Source organism: Primulina tabacum, chromosome 10 (assembly GCF_025594145.1).
Source record: "Primulina tabacum isolate GXHZ01 chromosome 10, ASM2559414v2, whole genome shotgun sequence".
Lineage (NCBI taxonomy): Eukaryota > Viridiplantae > Streptophyta > Magnoliopsida > Lamiales > Gesneriaceae > Primulina > Primulina tabacum.
The window spans coordinates 36430381-36455046 of NC_134559.1; the positions used below are offsets into that span (position 1 = coordinate 36430381).

General features: G+C 40.4%; 9 non-coding genes and 3 pseudogenes across 9 annotated transcripts; all 12 read left to right on the forward strand.

The window, feature by feature from the left end:
- The first annotated feature begins 7833 nt into the window (after positions 1 to 7833).
- On the forward strand, positions 7834 to 7952 carry LOC142514750 (5S ribosomal RNA). The gene has a single exon (XR_012810628.1). It is a non-coding gene; the product is annotated as a 5S ribosomal RNA (ribosomal RNA).
- A 626-nt stretch (positions 7953 to 8578) lies between these two features.
- LOC142507498 (5S ribosomal RNA) lies at positions 8579 to 8699 on the forward strand. Its single transcript, XR_012805754.1, has one exon. It is a non-coding gene; the product is annotated as a 5S ribosomal RNA (ribosomal RNA).
- Positions 8700 to 9368: 669 nt separating this feature from the next.
- LOC142506696 (5S ribosomal RNA) lies at positions 9369 to 9487 on the forward strand. The gene has a single exon (XR_012804978.1). It is a non-coding gene; the product is annotated as a 5S ribosomal RNA (ribosomal RNA).
- A 610-nt stretch (positions 9488 to 10097) lies between these two features.
- On the forward strand, positions 10098 to 10216 carry LOC142514538 (5S ribosomal RNA). Its single transcript, XR_012810427.1, has one exon. It is a non-coding gene; the product is annotated as a 5S ribosomal RNA (ribosomal RNA).
- A 7667-nt stretch (positions 10217 to 17883) lies between these two features.
- Positions 17884 to 18002, forward strand: LOC142506434 (5S ribosomal RNA). The gene has a single exon (XR_012804728.1). It is a non-coding gene; the product is annotated as a 5S ribosomal RNA (ribosomal RNA).
- Positions 18003 to 18686: 684 nt separating this feature from the next.
- Positions 18687 to 18805, forward strand: LOC142512400 (5S ribosomal RNA; annotated as a pseudogene).
- Positions 18806 to 19610: 805 nt separating this feature from the next.
- Positions 19611 to 19728, forward strand: LOC142510999 (5S ribosomal RNA; annotated as a pseudogene).
- Positions 19729 to 20534: 806 nt separating this feature from the next.
- On the forward strand, positions 20535 to 20652 carry LOC142510635 (5S ribosomal RNA; annotated as a pseudogene).
- Positions 20653 to 21290: 638 nt separating this feature from the next.
- On the forward strand, positions 21291 to 21409 carry LOC142509144 (5S ribosomal RNA). The gene has a single exon (XR_012807331.1). It is a non-coding gene; the product is annotated as a 5S ribosomal RNA (ribosomal RNA).
- An 803-nt stretch (positions 21410 to 22212) lies between these two features.
- LOC142509620 (5S ribosomal RNA) lies at positions 22213 to 22331 on the forward strand. The gene has a single exon (XR_012807786.1). It is a non-coding gene; the product is annotated as a 5S ribosomal RNA (ribosomal RNA).
- An 806-nt stretch (positions 22332 to 23137) lies between these two features.
- LOC142514659 (5S ribosomal RNA) lies at positions 23138 to 23256 on the forward strand. The gene has a single exon (XR_012810544.1). It is a non-coding gene; the product is annotated as a 5S ribosomal RNA (ribosomal RNA).
- Positions 23257 to 23938: 682 nt separating this feature from the next.
- Positions 23939 to 24057, forward strand: LOC142514880 (5S ribosomal RNA). The gene has a single exon (XR_012810755.1). It is a non-coding gene; the product is annotated as a 5S ribosomal RNA (ribosomal RNA).
- The last annotated feature ends 609 nt before the right edge of the window (positions 24058 to 24666 follow it).

Consider the following 24666-nt stretch of genomic DNA (forward strand, 5'->3'; position numbering starts at 1 on the left):
AAAACGAAAGGATGCCACTTGCCATCACCGTGCGACGTGTATATGTATATATATATATATATATATATAAGCAAAGCCAAATTCTCAGAAATAAGAAGAAGAGAGGAACCGAAGCTCCAAGTTCCTGATGTGCGAAAATTGAACGCCAAGCAAATTCCGTCTGTCTGATTTTGAATCCGAGTACGGTATCGTGTTAATAGCGACGACAGCTACAACTAGACGTAAGTTTTGTTACGTTTAGACATGATTTGAATTTATGATATTGTCAGAATTGAATATGAATCAGATATGATGTTCCTGCTACAGTAGGCATTGTATAATTGAAGTCAGATTAAAGAATAGATTGGTTATACAATTATTATGAATTTCAGAGTTGATTTAGTTGAGATTCTATATCAGAGTTGTGTTATTATTCAAATTTTGAATTGTACGGATACTGATTATGTATTCTGGTATTATATCTGTGATGTTGAGATTGACGGGGTATCAAGACTGTATTGTTATGCTGTCGAAACATCAGTAGATTGATATTGATCAGATTCAGTAATGATTTCGATTGTATCGTGATATCATTGATATGAATTAGATTGTACCTTGTTCAGATATGGATCAGATTATATACCGATTTGAGTATTGATCAGAACGGGTCTTGAATTGAGTTATATACTGATATGGTATTTATGTGACTTGTCATTGCCAGACTGGGTATGGACAGATTGACATACAAGACTTCGTCTACATCAGATCGTGAAGAGAAAGGTATAAATAAATGTTGATTCGGGATTGCACAACTCGAGTTAGGTTTGACTTGAGTTTCCCAAAATCACATACTTTACTTTATTGCATTGATATTTGCAGATTATCAGATTGATATGTTTAGTCTATTGAATTATAGCAGAGCCAGAGTTTGAGTCTAGGGCAGATCAGCCTAGCTAGGGCAGAACCGCCGAGTCTTTGAAAGAACCGCGTAGACTCTAGACTTACGGTGTATCGATGAGCTTAGATGTAGATCGACGTCTATTGTAGACATTCGATACAGCATACCAAAGTCTAAATTAGATCAGGATCCCTAGATTAGAATGAGAGATGAGTCGAGTCTTAGATATTGAGACTAGAATTTGATTTACAGATCCGTATTGATTTATGTTTCGTAGATTACGATTCATGTTTTATTTACAGACTGTTATTGATACATGTTGTTTGATTATGCTACATGTGATAAGATATAATTCATGCTTTTATGTTAATTCAGTTAACTGCATGTATACATTATTTATACTGGGATTTATTCTCAGCGGAGTATCCGACTGTTGTCTTGTTTTGTATGTGTGCATGACAACAGGTGGGACAGGATCGGGGTCAAGAAGATGATGAGAGAAGACGAGTTTAGAGTGGTGATTCCGGACTTATTGTAGATTTGGTTTAATACTTAAAATTTAGTAGTTGAACCTTAGACTAGTTTGAATAATTATTGTACATTATTGTACTTATATAATGAGATGTATATTAGTTACATTCCATTACGCTCCGCACTTGCATTTTAAAAAGAAAAAATTTTAGACCCTGATTATCTGAATTGATAATTAACTTCCAAAGATGATTAAGACAAACGATTAGCGTCCGGGACCCCACAACAGGTGGTATCAGAGCGATAGATCCTTTAGACTGAGATAGAAGAGAATGAGCGGGGTAGATAGATTAAGTTTTCTTTCCTTGCATGTGATTGCTAGCGTGAGAATTATTTTAATGTTGAACGACATTGCGTATGCTAGCATGACATTATGGTTTACTGCTTCGAAATAAATGGTTACCTGATTATCTGATTTGAGTTGGTATTATGTATTATTGAGTATGAATCAGATCTGATTCATGATCAGCAGTAAGATGATCAGAGAAAGATTTGGAACAGATTTGTAGTATTTGAGTACTAATGTTTTGATAAGCAGATATACCTCCACGGAGAATTCCAGAAAGGGGTAGTACTTCGACTGAACAGATAGATGTATCAGAAACTCATATGGAAATACAGTTGAAAGAATTTCAGGTATTTCAGCCGCCGAACTTGAGTGGTACCGAGACGTCTGAAGATTGTGAGAACTGGTTTGATGACATAGAAATACTGTTTGATTTACTTAATAATTCAGATGAGCAGAGAATTAAACTGATATTCCACTAGTTACGAGAGACTGCCAGGAGTTGGTGGATTACAAGTAAAAGAATGCTAGAACAGAGAGGTACAGTGATTTCGTGGGAAATATTCAGAACTGAATTTTATCGAAGATTTTTCTCAGTTTCGTACCGAGAGGACAAGAAAGCAGAGTTTGAGAACTTGAGACAAGGTCAACTGAATATTGAAGAATATGTTGCTAAATTCTCTACTCTACTGCGTTTTGCTCCTAATGTAATTGGAAATGATGAAGCTGTAGCGGATCAGTTCATTAGAGGATTGAACTCGGAGATAGTTGCATTGATGAATATGCAGCGACCTTATCATTTTTCTGATGCATTGAGTAAAGCGAAGAGAGCGGAGGCGAGTCTGATTAGACAACTAAAAAGGGTGTGTGCGATGCAACCCCAGACACAGCAATCCCCTCTCCGATTTGATCGCGGCAGCACGAGTGGAAAGCAAGATTTGCTGAAAGCTCGAAAGAAACCATTCAAGAAGTTAAGGAGCGGACTGAGCGGTTCAACTAGCTCCAGTGGTTCCAGCTCAAGTTATACTGGAGTGTATTGCAAGATTTGCGGAGGGAGACATTCCACAGGGCAATGCTATGGAGTGACTGGTAGTTGTCGTATCTGCCGACAGCCGGGACACTTTGCTAGAGTTTGTCCCCAGAGAGATTCCCGCAGATTTCAGAGAGCTAGACCATCTGGTGGTAGTGACCGAGGAACAGACCCAAGAGGCACTTGATGATATAGTGGCAAGTACTGTTCTTTTATGATTATATTGCATATGTATTGATATATATTAATGCATTTCTTACAATTGTCTCTGACTTAGTTGCATTGATATATACGGTACCTGTTGGGTCTGTATTGCGGTAGTATTAATTTTTGTACCTTCTGGGAAAGAAAAATTGATATCAGAGATTTCTGTGATATATTGTATACTACAGTAAGATGAGAATGAGATCGAGTTAAATTATGATGTACTTGTGTTTTCTGATTTGATTTCATGATTGACATTAATATGCTGAACAAGTACAGAACTATTATAGATTCCTTTCAGGAGAGTATAAGATTCAGACCAGATATGGCTGATGAGTAGAGATTTCACGGTAAGGATTCTAGATTCAGAATTCCTTTGATATTTATGTTGTCTAGGGACTCGATTGTTGCAGAAAGGAGCAGATGGCATCCTTATGTATTCAGTAGACATACTGAAATCGAGTCTAGCATTGGCAGATTTGCCAATGATGTACGAGTTAGCTGATGTTTGCCCAGATAAGATTTCAGATTTGCTTTATATCAGAAAGATAGATTTCAGAATTGAATTGAGACCAGATAATGTTTATTGTTTTAGAATTCAGTACAGAATGATATTGAATGTCCAGAATGACACTGAATGAATTGAAAGAATTAAAAGATCAGTAGAAGAGTACCGACAAGGAGTTACATCTGATTTATTGTTTCTTTTTGGCATATTTCAGTATGTTCAGAGATATTCTGATGATTTCATGCTCGTTGTATCTATGATATTTTGATATATTCGCAGCATCTGATTGATTGAATCGAATAACTGAAGATTGAATGGGATATTCTGAGAAATGTGATTATTGTATACAGAAATTTTTCAGATATGAATTCTGCTTGAAACAGATTGTATTCAGAGTGTGCGATATCTGAAGTTAGTATACCGATTGTTCTTGACACAGTTAAAATTGTGATCAGTGACTGAGAACGATACCGATATCAGAAATATCAGAGAATTTATTTTGTCAGAGTGGGCAGATTGTATTATCTGAGTATGTTTTGAACTGCTTGAGAATTGTTAGCTTCTAGATCAGTATAGATTATTGATATTCCGAATCTGATTTGATAGTACGGTTATTCTGAGTCAGTGTTTGATATAGATTATTCAAACCGAATCAGAACTGAATTCAAGAATTACAGCAGTTCAGAAATATAATCAGAATGTCCAGAACTTAATTTCGATAATCAGAGCAGAGCATCGATCAGGGTGACAGATATGTGATTTTTACTGTATGAAAATGATTATCTTGTAATGTCAAATGTTTCAGAATTGTACAACAGGATTTGATATCGATAATCAGAACCGAATACCAGGTAGGTATTTTTCTTTAATTTATATTATTAACTGATTGTTTATACCAAATAGTTCGAATTGGAAATGACAGATTGGGTCAGAAGCGCACAGAAATGGATTCAGTAGTCGTTCAGGTAACAGAAAGTATATGATAATTCGAACAGATAGTTTTTATATAGACAGATTAAATCAGTTGTGACAGAATTGGTACTGAAATGTTGGTAGAACTTGTACTAAAATGTCTGAATTGCCAATAAATGAAGACAGAAAGATAGAAATCAAAAGATTTATTACAGAATTTGTATATTTCTGACTAGACATGGGGAGTATACTTCGATGAATTCCGTAATGAGATCACTGCAATACTTTCTAGATTGTGATGTAATGTGATTGTGATTGACAGATTGTTCAATCTATATCTATTAGTTTGTACCAGATAACGTACAAACATGACCAAATGACACAGATCGATGTCAGAAAAGTGGTCAGAATAACTAGAATGCCGAAGTAGAGTATATCAGATTGTGATTTTGCTTGATTTTGTGCTTGTGGCAGAATATACCACGAACTCTTTTCTATACTATCCAGATATGGGAAGTTATTTATAGAGCCGTAGTGCTGGATGTTAGCACTAGTGAAAACGAAACATTATTACTTTGTGCATTCTGGTCCAATGAGAACTGCAGATTTCCTGCGTATAAGGATAATGACTCAAAGATATCTGAGATAAGATCTGATACAGTCTGAGATAGAGCAAGAAAAATGGAACTGATTCAGAAGAAAATGAAAATTATTCTGTTGTTGAAAACACAGTAAGATTTTCAAAATAGCAAAGAGATTATTTGAAAGACAGAATTTGATATGAGATTGAGATTTCAGAATTGATTCATTGAGATGAGTTTCTGATTTAAACTCTGTATACATTCTTCTGATATATCTGAATTGGTTACTTGCGAGTTCGAGGACGAACTCCGATCTAAGAGGGGGAGAAATGTAAGGCCCGAGATTTTGTTACTGTAATCTGAGATTAATCTGAAATGATTTATTTATTTATTTAAAGATGATTATAGACGGAACGGATCAGATCGGGAGAGCCGAAAGAAGAAATCACATTAGGTGTGAAGAATATAATCGGCGCACATGCGCGGCTTGAATGCGCACATATGCGCGGAACGTCCAGAGAGTTCGGCGCACATGCGCGGCGGAAGGCGCGCATATGCGCGAGTAAGGGAATGTGCGAGACAGAACATCTCGCGCATATGCGCGAGAAATGTCGCGCATATGCGCGAGAGGATAAACCACAAGGTGCCGGGCAGAAAGCCAGGCGCATATGCGCGACCTTGTGCGCGCATATGCGCGAGGCATGCAAAACGAAAGGATGCCACTTGCCATCACCGTGCGACGTGTATATGTATATATATATATATATAAGCAACGTCAAATTCTCAGAAATAAGAGGAATAGAGGAACCGAAGCTCCAAGTTCCTGATGTGCGAAAATTGAACGCCACGCAAATTCCGTCTGTCTGATTTTGAATCCGAGTACGGTATCGTGTTACTAGCGACGACAGCTACAACTGGACGTAAGTTTTGTTACGTTTAGACATGATTTGAATTTATGATATTGTCAGAATTGAATATGAATCAGATATGAAGTTCCTGCTACAGTAGGCATTGTATAATTGAAGTCAGATTAAAGAATAGACTGGTTATACAATTATTATGAATTTTAGAGTTGATTTAGTTGAGATTCTATATCAGAGTTGTGTTATTATTCAAATTTTGAATTGTACGGATACTGATTATGTATTCTGGTATTATATCTGTGATGTTGAGATTGACGGGGTATCAAGACTGTATTGTTATGCTGTCGAAACATCAGTAGATTGATATTGATCAGATTCAGTATTGATTGAGATTGATCAGATTCAGTAATGATTTCGATTGTATCGTGATATCATTGATATGAATTAGATTGTACCTTGTTCAGATATGGATCAGATTATATACCGATTTGAGTATTGATCAGAACGGGTCTTGAATTGAGTTATATACTGATATGGTATTTATGTGACTTGTCATTGCCAGACTGGGTATGGACAGATTGACATACAAGACTTCGTCTTCATCAGATCGTGAAGAGAAAGGTATAAATAAATGTTGATTCGGGATTGCACAACTCGAGTTAGGTTTGACTTGAGTTTCCCAAAATCACATACTTTACTTTATTGCATTGATATTTGCAGATTATCAGATTGATATGTTTAGTCTATTGAATTATAGCAGAGCCAGAGTTTGAGTCTAGGGCAGATCAGCCTAGCTAGGGCAGAACCGCCGAGTCTTTGACAGAACCGCATAGACTCTAGACTTGCGGTGTATCGATGAGCTTAGATGTAGATCGACGTCTATGTAGACATTCGATACAGCATACCAAAGTCTAAATTAGATCAGGATCCCTAGATTAGAATGAGAGATGAGTCGAGTCTTAGATATTGAGACTAGAATTTGATTTACAGATCCGTATTGATTTATGTTTCGTAGATTACGATTCATGTTTTATTTACAGAATGGTATTGATACATGTTGTTTGGTTATGCTACATGTGATAAGATATAATTCATGCTTTTATGTTAATTCAGTTAACTGCATGTATACATTATTTATACTGAGATTTATTCTCACCGGAGTATCCGACTGTTGTCTTGTTTTGTATGTGTGCATGACAACAGGTGGGACAGGATCGGGGTCAAGAAGATGATGAGAGAAGACGAGTTTAGAGTGGTGATTCCGGACTTATTGTAGATTTGGTTTAATACTTAAAATTTAGTAGTTGAAGCTTAGTACTAGGATGGGTGACCCCCTGGGAAGTCCTCGTGTTGCACCCCTTTTAGTGTTTTTCTATTTTTGATTACTTGTTGACAGACGATTTTCGGCTCAAATCATCGGAATCACGACCAGGACCAGGTAAGACATGTGAAATCAACGTAGCTCGGGCACTGCCGGATTTGGACAAAATTGTAGCCTAATTTAATTGTAAACGGGCAAACGAACGAAACTCATTACTCCGCAATGAGCTGGCGAGATTTTAGCCGAATTCCTTCTCTAAGACCCTCTAATTTGCGATTTTCCGCTTCTGTTGAGCTTTCGTTTCCTCGAGAAATCCGCTTAGGAAGTTCGAAATTCGATTTCGGTTCCATTTTATCGTATCCCAAGCATAATAATAGCTTTACATTTGTTATTTTCATCTTCTTATTTTTTTCTATTTTCTGGGAACATTAAGCGATTTTTGTTATCGTGAGCCGGTTCTGTGCGGAAGGGTATGACGCAGATTACTCCAGAGACGGTTAACTCATTAAAAACAATTATTTCGACTGTTTTATCCATAATTTACGTAAACGGTTGTGACACGAGGACTGCCCAAAGAGGTCACCCAACCTAGCTCTGCCATTGCGCCAGAACGCTTAACATCATGGTTCTGATTGGGCGAGAGCAGTGCCGCGTGTTGTCCATCGCCGCCCGCTCCACACGTACTCGAGGAATATAAGAATAAACATCCCACTCAATTTCGGGTGCGATCATACCAGCACTAATGCACCGGATCCCATCAGAAATCCGAAGTTAAGCGTGCTTGGGCGAGAGCAGTACTAGGATGGGTGACCCCCTGGGAAGTCCTCGTGTTATACCCCTTTTCGTGTTTTTCTATTTTTGATTACTTGTTGACAGACGATTTTCGGCTAAAATAATCTGAATCTTGATCGTGACCAGATAAGACATGTGAAATCAACGTAGCTCGGGCACTGCCGGATTTGACAAAATTGTAGGCTAATTTGGTAGTAAATGGGCAAACGAACGAGATTCATTACTCTGCAATGATTTGGCGAGAGTTTAGCCGAATTCCTTCTCTAAGACCCTCTAATTTGCGATTTTTCGCTTCTGTTAAGCTTCCATTTATCCCAAGTATAATAATAGCTCTACATTCGTTATTTTATTCTTCTTATTTTTTTCTATTTTATGGGAACATTTAGCGATTTTTGTTGTCGTGAGCCGGTTCTGTGCGGAAGGGAATGACGCTGATTACTCCGAAGATGGTTATCTCATTAAAAACAATTATTTCGACTGTTTTAGCCTTAATTTACGTAAATGGTCGCGACATGAGGACTGCCCAGGGAGGTCACCCATCCTAGCTCTGCCATCGCGCTAGAACGCTTAACTTCATGGTTCTTATTGGGCGAGAGCAGTGCCACATGTTGTCCAACGTCGCCCGCTCCACACGTACTCGAGGGATATAAATATAAACATCCCACTCAATGTCGGGTGCGATCATACCAGCACTAATGCATCGGATCCCATCAGAACTCCGAAGTTAAGCGTGCTAGGGCGAGAGAAGTACTAGGAAGGGTGACCCCCCCTGGGAAGTCCTCCTGTTGCACCCCTTTTCGTGTTTTTCTATTTTTGATTACTTGTTGACAGACGATTTTTGGCTCAAATCATCGGAATCTCGATCGGGACCAGATAAGACATGTGAAATCAACGTAGCTCGGGCACTGCCGGATTTAGACAAAATTGTAGCCTAATTTGATTGTAAACGGGAAAACGAACGAAACTTATTACTCTGCAACGAGGTGGCGAGATTTTAGCCAAATTCCTTCTCTAAGACCCTCTAATTTGCGATTTTCAGCTTCTGTTAAGCTTCCGTTTCCTCGAGAAATCCGCTTAGGAAGTTCAAAATTTGATTCCGGTTCCATTTTATCGTATCGTAGGCATAATAATAGCTTTACATTCGCTATTTCTTCTTCTTATTTTTTTGCTATTTTTTGGGAACATTTAACAATTTTTTTTGTCGTGCGGAAGGGTATGATGTAGATTACTTTGGAGACGGTTAACTCATTAAAAACAATTATTTCTACTGTTTTAGCCTTAATTTACGTAAATGGTCGCGACACGAGGACTGCCCAGGGAGGTCACCCATCCTAGCTCTGCCATCGCGCCAGAACGCTTAACTTCATGGTTCTGATTGGGCGAGAGCAGTGTCGCATGTTGTCCAACGCCGCCCGCTCCACACGTACTCGAGGGATATAAAAATAAACATCCCACTCAATGTCGGGTGCGATCATACCAGCACTAATGCATCGGATCCCATCAGAACTCTGAAGTTAAGCGTGCTAGGGCGAGAGAAGTACTAGGAATGGTGACCCCCTGGGAAGTCCTCGTGTTGCAGCCCTTTTCGTGTTTTTCTATTTTTGATTACTTGTTGACAGACGATTTTCGGCTTAAATCATCTGAATCTCGATCGGGACCAGATTTTAGCCGAATTCCTTCTCTAAGACCCTCCAATGAGCTGGCGAGATTTTAGCCGAATTCCTTCTCTAAGACCCTCAAATTTGCGATTTTCCGCTTCTGTTAAGCTTCCGTTTCCTCGAGAAATTCGTTTAGGAAGTCTGAAATTCGATTCCGGTTCCATTTTATCGTATCCTAGGCATAATAATAGCTTTACATTCGCTATTTTTTTCTTCTTTTTTTTTTCTATTTTCTGGGAACATTTAGCGATTTTTGTTGTCGTGAGCCGGTTTTGTGCAGAAGAGTACGACGCAGATTATTCTGGAGATGGTTAACTCATTAAAAACAATTATTTCGACTGTTTTAGCCCTAAGTTACGTAAACGGTCACGACACGAGGAATGCCCAGGGAGGTCACCCATCCTAGCTCTGTCATCGCGCCAGAACGCTTAACTTCATGGTTCTGATTGGACGAGAGCAGTGCCACGTGTTGTCCATCGGCGCCCGCTCCACACGTACTCGAGGGATATAAGAATAAACATCCTACTCAATGTCGGGTGCGATCATACGAGCACTAATGCACCGGATCCCATCAGAACTCCGAAGTTAAGCGTGCTTCGGCGAGAGCAGTACTAGGATGGGTGACCCCCTAGGAAGTCCTCGTGTTGAACCCCTTTTCGTGTTATTGTATTTCTGATTACTTGTTGACAGACGAATTTCGGCTCAAATCATCTGAATCTCGATCAGGACCAGATAAAATATGTGAAATCAACGTAGCACGGGCACTCCCGGTGTAATGCCCAAGATTTTGATTCTGTTAATCTAAGATTATTGATTAAGAATTGAGGTGATTATAGCCGGGCCATTTCGAGACCAGATTGGGCAAAACATATGAAAAGTACAATGTTGGGACAGAACTGTTGGCGCCCGAGCGGTAGGAAATGACCGCCCGAGCGCCAGTGTTCAATAAGAATACTATTCGGGCAGAACCTGTGGCGCCCGAGCGGTAGAAAATTACCGCCCGAGCGCCAATGGATAACAAGCCGAGTACCGGGCAGAGTGTTCGGCGCCCGAGCGGTAGTTTATAACCGCCCGAGCGCCGACTGAAAATCAGGGAGAATGGGACACATATCTATACATGCATGAGATATATATATATATATATATATATATATATATATATAAGTTTCCTTCTTCAGAATTTAGCAGGAAGAGTCGAGGATTTCTCTAAGAAATCCTTACGCCTTTTAGCGTATAGATTTGTGATTTGTGAACGTTCCGCCCGTCCGATTTTGAATTCGATTATGAGATATTGGAAGTGATATCTGACTAATATTGTATTGTTGGGTATACCGATATTGTACCGTTATGCCATCGATAGTGAATTAGATTGAGTATTGAGCAGAACAGATTTGATTGGAGCAATGTATTGATATTATACTCCTCGATATTGTTATTGCCAGATTGATATTGTCAGGCTTTGAGTTCGAGACTTTGACAGAGTCAGAGTGACAGAAAGAAAGGTATAAATTAGTGTTGAGTTGGGATTGCACAACTCGAGTGAGGTTTGACTCGAGTTTCCCTAAATCACATACCTAGTTTACTGCATTGATATTTGTAGTTAATGAGATTGATGTTTGTAGTCTATTGATTTATAGCCACTGCATGTTTTGACTACTGATTCGTTTAGTCATAGACTGATTCGTCTAGCTATCGGCTGAGTTGCCTAGCTACTGGCTGATTCGCCTAGTCATCGGATGATTCGCCTAGTCCCTGACTGATTCGTCTAATTATTGGCTGATTCGCTTAATCCTTGATTGATTCGTCAATTCTATGGCTGATACGACTAGTTGATTTACAGTTTTGATATCATACATGTTTGTTGATTGGCTGCATGTGAATGATATTTGTTATATGCTTTTGTATATGTTTTTATATGATTGCATGTTTACATTGTTTATACTGGGATTTATTCTCACCGGAGTTATCCGGCTATTGTCTTGTTTTGTATGTGTGCATGACAACAGGTGGGACAGGCTCAGGGTCGAGGAGATGAGGAAAGATCGTGATTAGAGTGGAGGCTCCGGACTTGGATTAGAGATAGGGTTGGACACTTGATATTAGCTGTTAAACCTTAGTTGAATAAATGTATGTGGTACAGGACTTGAACTTTTATACTGAGATGTATATACGTTTTATTTCACTACGTTCCGGATTTTAAAAAAAATTTAGACCCTATTTTATAATTGATTAATTAGTCCCAATGATGATTAAGAACATGATTAGCGTCCGGGCCCCCACAACAGGTGGTATCAGAGCGATAGATCCTTTAGACTGAGAAAGAAGCTAGTGAGCGAGGTAGATTGAGTTTTCTTTCCTTGCTTGTGATTGCTAGTATGCTTTACTGCTTTATATAATACATGTTACTTGACTTATCTGATTCGATTGTGTAATATGTATTATTGGGAACGAATTTGAACCGATTCTTGATCAGCAGTAAGATGATCGGAGGAGGGACTGAATTGAAACAGGTTTGTTGGATTGGGGTTACTAATCCCTTTGATATTCAGATATGCCTCCTCGAAGAATACCAGAACAGGGTAGCACATCGAATCCTCCAATGGATGTTACAGCCACTCCAATGGAGACATTATTGAAAAGGTTTCAGTCGTTCAAACCACCGACACTGAAGGGTACTGAGACATCCGTTGAGTGTGAAAGTTGGTTAGATAACATTGAGATGATGTTTGATTCACTGGAGTACAGTGATGAGCGCCGAATTTAATTGATTGGGCACCAGTTGCTTGATGTTGCAAAGAACTGGTGGATTACGATGAAGAAGGCCTTGGAGCATCGGGGTACGACTATTACTTGGGATGTATTTAAAACTGAGTTTTATCAAAGATTTTTCCCAGTGTCGTACAGAAAAGATAAGGGGGCGGAATTTGCCAATTTGAGACAGGGTCAGCTGAACATTGAAGAATATGTGACCAAGTTCTCTACCTTATTGAAGTTTGCTCCCCATGTGGCTGGAAATGACGAAGCTGTTGCTGATCAGTTCATCAATGGCTTGAATCCCGATATATTTACATTGGTGAACACAGGGCGACCGAATAACCTTGCTGATGCCATGAATAGAGCAAAGGGCGCTGAAGCGGGCCTGATAAGGCAGAGAGGAGCTGCATCTGTTCCCCTAGAATCGAGACCACAGCAACCACCTCCCCGATTTGAGAGTGACAGTAGCAGTGGTAGAAAGAAAGATTTTCTGAAGGCTAGAGGAAAGCAGTTTAAGAAGTCTGGTGGCAGTTCTGCTAGCTCCAGTGGTTCCGAACAGAGTTATACCGACGTTTACTGCGGAAATTGTGGAAGGAGACATTCCACTGAGCAATGCCAAGGAGTACTTGGTAGTTGCCACTTCTGCAAACAACAGGGACATTTTGCCAGAGTGTGTCCACAGAAGGGTTCTCAAGGATCCCAGAGAGCCGAATCATCTGGATCAGCGGCACAGTGGAGTAGACGATCAGCTGCTGTTCCTTCATTTCAGCCAGCACCATCTCAGTCACAGTAGAGGCCAGGAGGAAGTCAGACAGTTGGCCAGCCTCCTAGACAGCAGGCCAGAGTATTTGCTTTGACTGAGGAGCAGGCTCAGGAAGCACCAGATGATGATGTTGCAGGTAACTGTTCTTGATGTAGTTATCCTCCTTTTGTATTGATAAATACGGATGCTTCCCATATGTTTATTTCTGAACGATTTGCATTGAGTCATGCATTGCCTGTTGAAGCTTTATTCTACTGTAGTGTATCTCTTGACTAGTTGGGGAGAGTTTTTATATCAGTGAATTCTGTAAAATATCGTATACTATAGTAGGATGAGAATGAGATTGAGTTAGATCGTGTGGTAGCTTGTATTGTACTAGTGTTGTCTGGTTTTGAGACTGCATTACTGATATTGATATGCTGACCAAGTACAGAGCTACCCTAGATTAGTTCCACAAGATGGTGAAAATCGGACCTGAGATGGCCAAGGGATGAATAGTGTACGATAAGGATTCTAGATTGAGAATTCCTTTGATAATTCGTACTATCTATAACTCGATTATTACAGAAAAGAACAGAGGGACTCCTTATGTATTCGGTTGATTTACTGAAGTTGAGTCTATCATTGGCTGATTAACCAATGATAAGAAAGTTAATAATGTTTTCCCCGATAAGACTTCTGATTCGATTCCAATCAGAGAGATTGATTTTAGCCTTGATTTGATATCAGAAACAGATTGCATCCTGATTGAGACAGATTACATTCAGGGTGTGTTATATCTGAAGATGTTATATCTGTTGAATTTAGCAGAGTTAAACCGGAATTAGTTGGCCGAGGTGGATATCAGTGTCAAACATTTGCGGTTTATGAGTTTAGCAGATCAGTACCGATGAGTGATGTTTTGAATCTGATTGAAGCTTGCTGTTGTTTTGAATCTGGGGTTGAATCAGGTAAGTAATACTGCCTTGTATATGAATAACCAATCTGTTGTTCCAAATGTTCCGAATTTAAAATGATAAATATTGCCAGACAGTGTGCAATAACTTATTCAGTATGCATTTTGATAGTTGAAAAGATGTTGATAGAAACAGATGAGAGTAGATGTGACAGAGTTTGTACTGGAATGTCTAATTACCTAAAGATAAAGACAGAAATATAGAAACCAGGAGATGGGTTATACCGATTATTGATACTTAAATAGAAATGAGGGTACATTTCTATGGATTGGTGACGAAAATATCGAAATTTTCCTAAGACTGTGATGCGATGTGATTATGATTATAATTGATAGAATGCTTGAATATGCATATATTAGGTGTACAGGATGATGTACAGATAAGATCAGACGATCAAGAGTTATGTCAGAAGAGTGATTAGACTGCATTGAATGCCAAAATTGACTATATCACACGATGATTTTCGGTTGATTTTGTATTTTTGGCAGGATATATTATAAACTCCTTCACCTATCATCTATAGATTGACGGATAGTCGGAGCAAACTATCCGGATACTGGAGAATATCCAAGAACTGTAGTGCTGGATTTTAGCACTAGTTGACATGATTTATTGTCATTTGTGAATTATCGTACAACCACAGCTATCAGACAAGTATTGAAATGACTTCTTTCGAAGCGTTGTACGAAATTAAATGTTGATCCCCTCTTTATTAGGATGATATCTCTGAGGTTCCTGATATCGACCTGGCATGATCAGAGATATGACTGAAAAAGTGAAGCTGATTCAGAAGAAAATGAAGGCAGCCCAAGACAGACAAGCCAAATATGCCAATGTCCGACGACGACCGTTGGTATTTGAGGCTGGAAACCGAGTATTTTTGAAAATTTCACCTTTCAGATGAATTGTCCGATTTGGCAAGAAAGGGGAGTTGTCTCCACGATAGATTGGGCCGTATGAGATTCTTGAGAAGATAGGAGATCGTGCCTATCGACTCACTTTACCGCTTTCATTATCCGGAATACATGATGTCTCTCATGTAGTTTTATGGTAGAAGTACATGCAAGATACTTCCCATATGATTCAACCAGACGAAGTTGAATTGAATGAGACATTGAGCTATTTCGAAAAACCGATTCAGATTATTGATCGTAAAGAAAAGTAGCTCAGAACGAAGACTATTCCACTTGTGAAGATTCAGTGGAGTCGTCATGACATCGATAAAGCTACTTGGGAAACCGAGTCTGATATGAGACAGAGATTTCCTGAGTTATTTTACTGATGTGAGTATTTTGATTCAGCTTCTGCTATACATTTCTTTCTGATATCTAATTTGATTGTCTGTGATTTCGGGGACGAAATCAAATCTTAGGGGGTGAGAAATGTAATGCCCGAGATTTTGATTCTGTTAATCTAAGATTATTGATTAAGAATTGAGGTGATTATAGCCGGGCCATTTCGAGACCAGATTGGGCAAAACATATGAAAAGTACAATGTTGGGACAGAACTGTTGGCGCCCGAGCGGTAGGAAATGACCGCCCGAGCACCAGTGTTCAATAAGAATACTATTCGGGCAGAACCTGTGGCACCCGAGCGGTAGAAAATTACCGCCCGAGCGCCAATGGATAACAAGCCGAGTACCGGGCAGAGTGTTCGGCGCCCGAGCGGTAGTTTATAACCGCCCGAGCGCCGACTGAAAATCAGGGAGAATGGGACACATATCTTTACATGCATGAGATATATATATATATATATATATATAAGTTTCCTTCTTCAGAATTTAGCAGGAAGAGTCGAGGATTTCTCTAAGAAATCCTTACGCCTTTTAGCGTATAGATTTGTGATTTGTGAACGTTCCGCCCGTCCGATTTTGAATCCGACTTCAGTACTGTGTTCCTATCGACGCAGGCTTCAACTGGACGTAAGTTTTGCTACGTTTTGATATGATTTGAAATTATGTTGTTGAAGGAATCGGATATGATTCATATATGATGTTCTTGCGATATTAGACATTGTATAATCGAAACCGGACTGGAGAACATATATCATATGAAATTGTTATGATTTTCGGAGTAGTTTTGGAGTCGATTTGATATCATAATTGAATTGTTATCGATTATGAGATATTGGAAGTGATATATGACTAATATGGTATTGTTGGGTATACCGATATTGTACCGTTATGCCATCGATAGTGAATTAGATTGAGTATTGAGCAGAACAGATTTGATTGGAGTAATGTATTGATATTATACTCCTCGATATTGTTATTGCCAGATTGATATTGTCAGGCTTTGAGTTCGAGACTTTGACAGAGTCAGAGTGACAGAAAGAAAGGTATAAATTAATGTTGAATTGGGATTGCACAACTCGAGTGAGGTTTGACTCGAGTTTCTCTAAATCACATACCTAGTTTACTGCATTGATATTTGTAGTTAATGAGATTGATGTTTGTAGTCTATTGATTTATAGCCACTGCATGTTTTGACTACTGATTCGTTTAGTCATAGACTGATTCGTCAAGCTATCGGCCGAGTTGCCTAGCTACTGGCTGATTCGCCTAGTCATCGGATGATTCGCCTAGTCCCTGACTGATTCGTCTAATTATTGGCTGATTCGCTTAATCCTTGAATGATTCGTCAATTCTGCGGCTGTTTCGCCCAGACACTGGATATAGGAATTATATCGATGCCGTTTAGGGTTGGGTCATTCTTATCGACTGAGATTCGATATAATTCTCAATATTCAAAACTGGGATCCCTAGATTAGGAATGAGTCAAGTCTGAGACGACGCGTTGTTTGAGTCAAGTCTGATACGACTAGTTGATTTACAGTTTTGATATCATACATGTTTGTTGATTGGCTGCATGTGAATGATATTTGTTATATGCTTTTGTATATGTTTTTATATGATTGCATGTTTACATTGTTTATACAGGGATTTATTCTCACCGGAGTTATCCGGCTGTTGTCTTGTTTTGTATGTGTGCATGACAACAGGTGGGACAGGCTCAGGGTCGAGGAGATGAGGAAAGATCGTGATTAGAGTGGAGGCTCCGGACTTGGATTAGAGATAGGGTTGGACACTTGATATTAGCTGTTAAACCTTAGTTGAATAAATGTATGTGGTACAGGACTTGTACTTTTATACTGAGATGTATATACGTTTTCTTTCCTTACGTTCCGCATTTTAAAAAAAATTTAGACCCTGTTTTATAATTGATTAATTAGTCCCAATGATGATTAAGAAACATGATTAGCGTCCGATCCCCCACACCCGAATTTGGACAAAATTGTTGCCTAATTAGATTGTAAACGGGCAAACGAACGAGACTCATTACTCCGCAATGAGCTAGCGAGAGTTTAGCCGAATTCTTTCTCTAAGACCCTCTAATTTGCAATTTTCCGCTTCTGTTGAACTTCCGTTTCCTCGAGAAATCCGCTTAGGAAGTTTGAAATTCGATTTTGGTTCTATTTTATCATATCTCAGGCATAATAATAGCTTTACATTCGTTATTTTCTTCTTCTTATTTTTTTTCTATTTTCTGCTAACATTTAGCGATTTTTGTTGTCGTGAGCCGGTTCTGTTCTGAAGGGTAAGATGCAGATTACTCTAGAGACGGTTAACTCATTAAAAATAATTATTTCGATTGTTTTAGCCTTAATTTACGTAAACGATCGCGACACAAGGACTGCTCAGGGAGGTCACCCATCCTAGCTCTGCCATCGCGCCAGAACGGTTAACTTCATTGTTCTGATTGGGCGAGAGCAGTGCCGCGTGTTGTCCATCGCCGCCCGCTCCACATGTACTCGAAGGATATAAGAATAAACATCTCACTCAATGTCGGGTACGATCATACCAGCACTAATGCACCGGATCCCATCAGAACTCCGAAGTTAAGCGTGCTTGGGCGAGAGCAGTGCTAGGATGGGCTACCCCCTGGAAAGTCCTCGTGTTGCACCCTTTTTTGTGTTTTTCTATTTTTGATTACTTGTTGACAGACGATTTTCGGCTCAAATCATCTGAATCTCGATCGGGACCAGATAAAACATCTGAAATCAACGTTGCTCGGGCACTGCCGGATTTGGAAAAAATTTTAGTCTAATTTGATTGTAAACGGGCAAACGAACGAGATTCCTTACTCCGCAATGAGCTGGCGAGAGTTTAGCCGAATTCCTTCTCTATGACGCTCTAATTTTTGATTTTCCGCTTCTTATAAACTTTCGTTTCCTCGAGAAATACTCATAGGAAGTTTGAAATTTGATTCCTGTTCCATTTTATCGTATCTTAGGCATAATAATAGCTTTACATTCGCTATTTTCTTCTTTTTATTTTTTTTTCTATTTTCTAGGAACATTTAGCGATTTTTTTTGTCGTGAGCCGGTTTTGTGTAGAAGGGTATGATGCAGATTATTCTTGAGATGGTTAACTCATTAAAAACAATTATTTCGACTGTTTTAGCCATAATTTACGTAAACGGTCGCGACACGAGGAATGCCCAGGGAGGTCACCCATCCTAGCTCGGTCATCGCGCCAGAACGCTTAACTTCGTGGTTCTGATTGTGCGAGTGCAGTGCCGCATGTTTTCCATCGCCGCCCGCTCCACACGTACTCGAAGGATGTAAGAATAAACATCCCACTCAATTTAGGGTGCAATCATAGCAGTTAAAATGCACCGGATCCTATCAGAACTCCGAAGTTAAGCGTGCTTGGGCGAGAGCAATACTAGGATGGGTGACCTCCTGGGATGTCCTCGTGATTCACCCTTTTTCGTCTTTTTATATTTTTGATTACTTGTTGACAGACGATTTTTGGCTGAAGTTAAGCGTGCTTGGGCGAGAACAGTACTAGGATGGGTGACCCCCTAGGAAGTCCTCGTGTTGCACCCCTTTTCGTGTTTTTTCATTTTTAATGCTTGTTGACCGACGAATTTCAGCTCAAATCATCTGAATCTCGATCAGGAACAGATAAAACATGTGAAATCAACGTAGCTCGGGCACTGCCGGATTTGGACAAAATTGTAGCCTAACTAGATTGTAAACGGGCAAACGAACGAGAATCATTACTCCGCAATGAGCTGGCGAGAGTTTAGCCGAATTCTTTCTCTAAGAGCCTCTAATTTGCAATTTTCCGCTTCTGTTAAGCTTCCGTTTCCTCGAGAAATCCGCTTAGGAAGTTCGAAATTCGATTCCGTTTCCATTTTATCGTATCCCAGGCTTAATAATAGCTTTACATTCGTTATTTTCTTCTTCTTATTTTTTTTTCTGTTTTCTGGGAACATTTAGCGATTTTTGTTGTCGTGAGCCGGTTCTGTGCGGAAGGGTATGATGCAGATTACTCTGGAGACGGTTTACTCATTAAGAACAATTATTTCGATTGTTTTATCCTTAATTTACGTAAACGGTCGCGACATGAGGACTGCTCAGGAAGGTCACCCATCCTAGTTCTGTCATCGCGCCAGAACGCTTAACTTCATGGTTCTGATTGGGCGAGAGCAGTGCCGCGTGTTGTCCATCGCCGCCCGCTCCACATGTACTCGAAGGATATAAGAATAAACATCCCACAAAATGTCGGATGCGATCATACTAGCACTAATGCATCGGACCCCATCAGAACTCCGAAGTTAAGCGTGCCTGGGCGAGAGCAGTACTAGGATGGGTGTCCCCCTGGGAAGTCCTCGTGTTTAACCTTTTTTCGTGTTTTTCTATTTTTGATTTCTTGTTGACAGACGATTTTCGGCTGAAGTTAAGCGTGCTTGGACGAGAGCAGTACTAGGATGGGTGACCCCCTAGGAAGTCCTCGTGTTGCACCCCTTTTCGTGTTTTTCCATTTTTAATTACTTGTTGACAGACGAATTTCGGCTCAAATCATCTGAATCTCGATCAGGACCAGATAAAACATGTGATATCAATGTAGCACGGGCACTGCTGGATTTGGACAAAATTGTAGCCTAATTAGATTGTAAACGGGCAAACGAACGAGACTCGTTACTCCGCAATGAGCTAGCGAGAGTTTAGCCGAATTCTTTCTTTAAGACCCTCTAATTTGAAATTTTCCGCTTCTGTTAAACTTCCGTTTCCTCGAGAAATCCGCTTAGGAAGTTTGAAATTAGATTCTGGTTCCATTTTATTTTATCCCAGGCATAATAATAGCTTTACATTCGTTATTTTCTTCTTCTTATTTTTTTTCTATTTTCTTGGAACATTTAGCGATTTTGGTTGTCGTGAGCCGGTTCTGTGCGGAAGGGTATGATGCAGATTACTATGGAGAAGGTTAACTCATTAAAAACAATTATTTCGATTGTTTTAGCCTTAATTTACGTAAACGGTCGCGACACGAGGACTGCTCAGGGAGGTCACCCATCCTAGCTCTGCCATCGCGCCAGAACGGTTAACTTCATTGTTCTGATTGGGCGAGAGCAGTGCCGCGTGTTGTCCATCACCGCTTGCTCCACACGTACTCGAGGGATATAAGAATAAACATCCCACTCAATGTCGGGTGCCATCATACCAGCACTAAAGCACCGGATCCCATCAGAACTACGAAGTTAAGCGTGCTTCGGCGAGAGCAGTACTAGAATGGGTGACCCCTGGGAAGTCCTCGTGTTACACCCTTTTTCGTATTTTTCTATTTTTGATTACTTGTTGACAGACGATTTTCGGCTCAAATCATTTGAATCTCGATCGGGACCAAATAAGACATGTGAAATCAACGTGGCTCGGGCACTGTCGGATTTGGACAAAATTGTAGCCTAATTTGATTGTAAACGGGCAAACGAAAGAGACTTATTACTCCGCAATGAGCTGGAAAGATTTTAGCCGAATTCCTTCTCAAAGACCCTCAAATTTGCAATTTCCGCTTCTGTTAAGCTTCCGTTTCCTCGAGAAATCCATTTAGGAAGTCTGAAATTCTATTACGGTTCCATTTTCTTCTTCTTTTTTTTTCTATTTTCTGGGAACATTTAGCGATTTTTGTTGTCGTGAGCCGGTTTTGTGCGGAAGGGTACGACGCAGATTATTCAGGAGATGGGTAACTCATTAAAAACAATTATTTCGACTGTTTTAGCCATAAGTTACGTAAACGGTCGCGACACGAGGAATGCCCAGGGAGGTCACCCATCCTAGCTCTGTCATCGCGCCAGAACGCTTAACTTCATGGTTCTAATTGGGCGAGAGCAGTGCCACGTGTTGTCCATGGCCGCCTGCTCCACACGTACTCGAGGGATATAAGAATAAACATCCCACTCAATGTCTAGTGCGATCATACCAGCACTAATGCACCGGATCACGTCAGAACTCCGAAGTTAAGCGTGCCTGGGCGAGAGCAGTACTAGGATGGGTGACCCCCTGGGATGTCTTCGTGATGCACCCATTTTCGTGTTTTTCTATTTTTGATTACTTGTTGACAGATGATTTTCGGCTGAAGTTAAGCGTGCTTGGGCGAGAGCAGTACTAGGATGGGTGGCCCCCTAGAAAGTCCTCGTGTTGCACCCCTTTTCGTGTTTTTCTATTCTTGATTACTTGTTGACAGACGATTTTCGGCTCAAATCATCTGAATCTCGATCGGGACAAGATAAAACATGTGAAATCAACGTAGCTCGGGCACTGCCGGATTTGGACAAAATTGTAGCCTAATTAGATTGTAAACGGGCAAACAAACGAGATTCATTACTCCGCAATGAGCTGGCGAGAATACAGCCGAATTCCTTCTCTAAGACCCTCTAATTTGCGATTTTAAGCTTCTGTTAAGATTCCGTTTCCTTGAGAAATCCGCTTAGAAAGTTCGAAATTTGATTCCGGTTCCATTTTATAGTATCCTAGGCATAATAATAGCTTTACATTCGCTATTTTCTTATTCTTATTTTTTTCTATTTTCTGGAAAAATTTAGAAATTTTTGTTGTCGTGAGCCAGTTCTGTGCGGAAGGGTATGACGCAGATAACTCCGGAGACGGTTAACTCATTAAAAACAATTATTTCGACTGTTTTAGCCATAATTTACGTAAACAGTCGCGATCCGAGGACTTCCCGGGCGGTCACCCACCGTAGCTCTGCCATCACGCCAGAACGCTTAACTTCATGGTTCTGATTGGGCGAGAGCAGTGCCGCGTTTTGTCCATCGCCGCCCGTTCCACACGTACTCGAGGGATATAAGAATAAACATCCCACTCAAAGTTGCGTGCGATCATACCAGCACTAATGCACCGGATCTCATCAGAACTCCGGAGTTAAGTGTGCTTGGGCGAGAGCAGTACTAGGACGGGTGACCCCCTGGGATGTCTTCGTGATGCACCCCTTTTCGTGTTTTTCTATTTTTGATTACTTGTTGACAGACGATTTTCGGCTGAAGTTAAGCGTGCTTGGGCGAGAGCAGTACTAGGATGGGTGGCCCCCTAGAAAGTCCTCGTGCTGCACCCCTTTTCGTGTTTTTCCATTTTTAATTACTTGTTGACAGACGAATTTCGGCTCAAATCATCTGAATTTCGATCCGGACAAGATAAAACATGTGAAATCAACGTAGCTCGGACACTGCCGGATTTGGACAAAATTGTAGCCTAATTAGATTGTAAACGGGCAAACGAACAAGACTCATTACTCCGCAATGGGTTGGCGAGAGTTTAGCCGAATTATTTCTCTAAGACCCTCTAATTTGCAATTTTCCGCTTCTGTTAAGCTTCCGTTTCTACGATAAATCCGCTTAGGAAGTTCGAAATTCGATTCTGGTTCCATTTTATCATATCCCAGGCATAATAATTGCTTTACATTCCTTGTTTTCTTCTTCTAATTTTTTTTCTATTTTCTGGAAATATTTAGCGACTTTTGTTGTCGTGAGCCGGTTCTGTGCAAAAAGGGTATGATGCAGATTACTCTGGAGATGGTTAACTCATTAAAAACAATTTTTTCGATTGTTTTAGCCTTAATTTACGTAAACGGTCGCGACACGAGGACTGCTCAGGGAGGTCACCCATCCTAGCTCTGCCATCGCGCCAGAACGCTTAACTTCATGGTTCTGATTGGGCGAGAGCAGTGCCGCGTGTTCTCTATCGCCGCCAGCTCCACACGTACTCGAGGGATATAAGAATAAACATCCCACTCAATGTTCGGTGCGATCATACCAGCACTAATGCAACGGATCCCGTCAGAACTCCGAAGTTAAGCGTGCTTGGGCGAGACCAGTACTAGGATGGGTGACCCCCTGGGAAGTCCTCGTGTTGCACCCCTTTTCGTGTTTTTCTATTTTTGATTACTTGTAGACAGACGATTTTTGGCTCAAATCCTCTGAATCTCGATCGGGACCAGATAAAACATGTGAAATCAACGTAGCTCGGGCACTGCCGGATTTGGACAAATTTTTAGCCTAATTTGATTGTAAACGGGCAAACGAACGAGACTCATTACTCCGCAATGAGCAGGCGAGAGTTTAGCCGAATTCTTTCTCGAAGACCCTCTAATTTGCGATTTTCCGCTTCTGTTAAGCTTCCGTTTCCTCGAGAAATCCGCTTAGGAAGTTCGAAATTCGAGTCCGGTTCCATTTTATCGTATCCCAGGTATAATAATAGCTTTACATTCGCTATTTTCTTTTTCTTATTTTTTTTTTATTTTCTGAGAACATTTAGCGATTTTTGTTGTCGTGAGCCGGTTCTGTGCAGAAGGGTATGACGCAGATTACTCCGAAGACGGTTAACTCATTAAAAACAATTATTTCGACTGTTTTATCAATAATTTACGTAAACGGTCGCGACACGAGGAATGCCTAGGGAGGTCACCCATCCTAGCTCTGCCATCGCGCCAGATCGCTTAACTTCATGGTTCTGATTGGGCGAGAACAAAGCCGCGTGTTGTCCATCCCGCCCGCTCCACAGGTATTCGAGGAATATAAGAATAAACATCCCACTCAATGTCAGGTGCGATCATACCAGCACTAATGCATCGGATCCCATCAGAACTCCAAAGTTAAGCGTGCTTGGACGAGAGAAGTACTAGGATGGGTGACCCCTTGGGAAGTCCTCGTGTTGCACCCCTTTTCGTGTTTTTCTATTTTTGATTACTTGTTGACTGACGATTTTCAGCTCAAATCATCTGAATCTCGATCGAGACCAGATAAGACATGTGAATCAACGTGGCTCGGGCACTGCCGGATTTGGACAAAATTGTAGCCTAATTTTATTGGTAACGGGCAAGCGAACGAGACTCATTACTCCGCAATGAGCTGGCGAGATTTAATCCGAATTTTTTCTCTAAGGCCCTCTAATTTGTGATTTTCTGCTTCAGTTAAGCTTGCGCTTCCTCGAGAAATCCGTTTAGGAAGTCCGAAATTCGATTCCGGTTCTATTTTATCGTATCCAGGAATAATAATAGCTTTACATTTGCTATTTTTTTCTTCTTATTTTTTTCTATTTTCTTGGAACATTAAGCGATTTTTGTTGTCGTGAGCCGCTTCTGTGCGGAAGGGTATGACGCAGATTACTCCAGAGACGATTAACACATTAAAAACAATTATTTCGACTGTTTTAGCCATATTTTACGTAAACGGTCGCGACACGAGGACTGCCCAGGGAGGTCACCCATCCTAGCTCTGCCATCGCGCCAGAAAGCTTAACTTCAAGGTTCTGATTGGGCGAGAGCAGTGC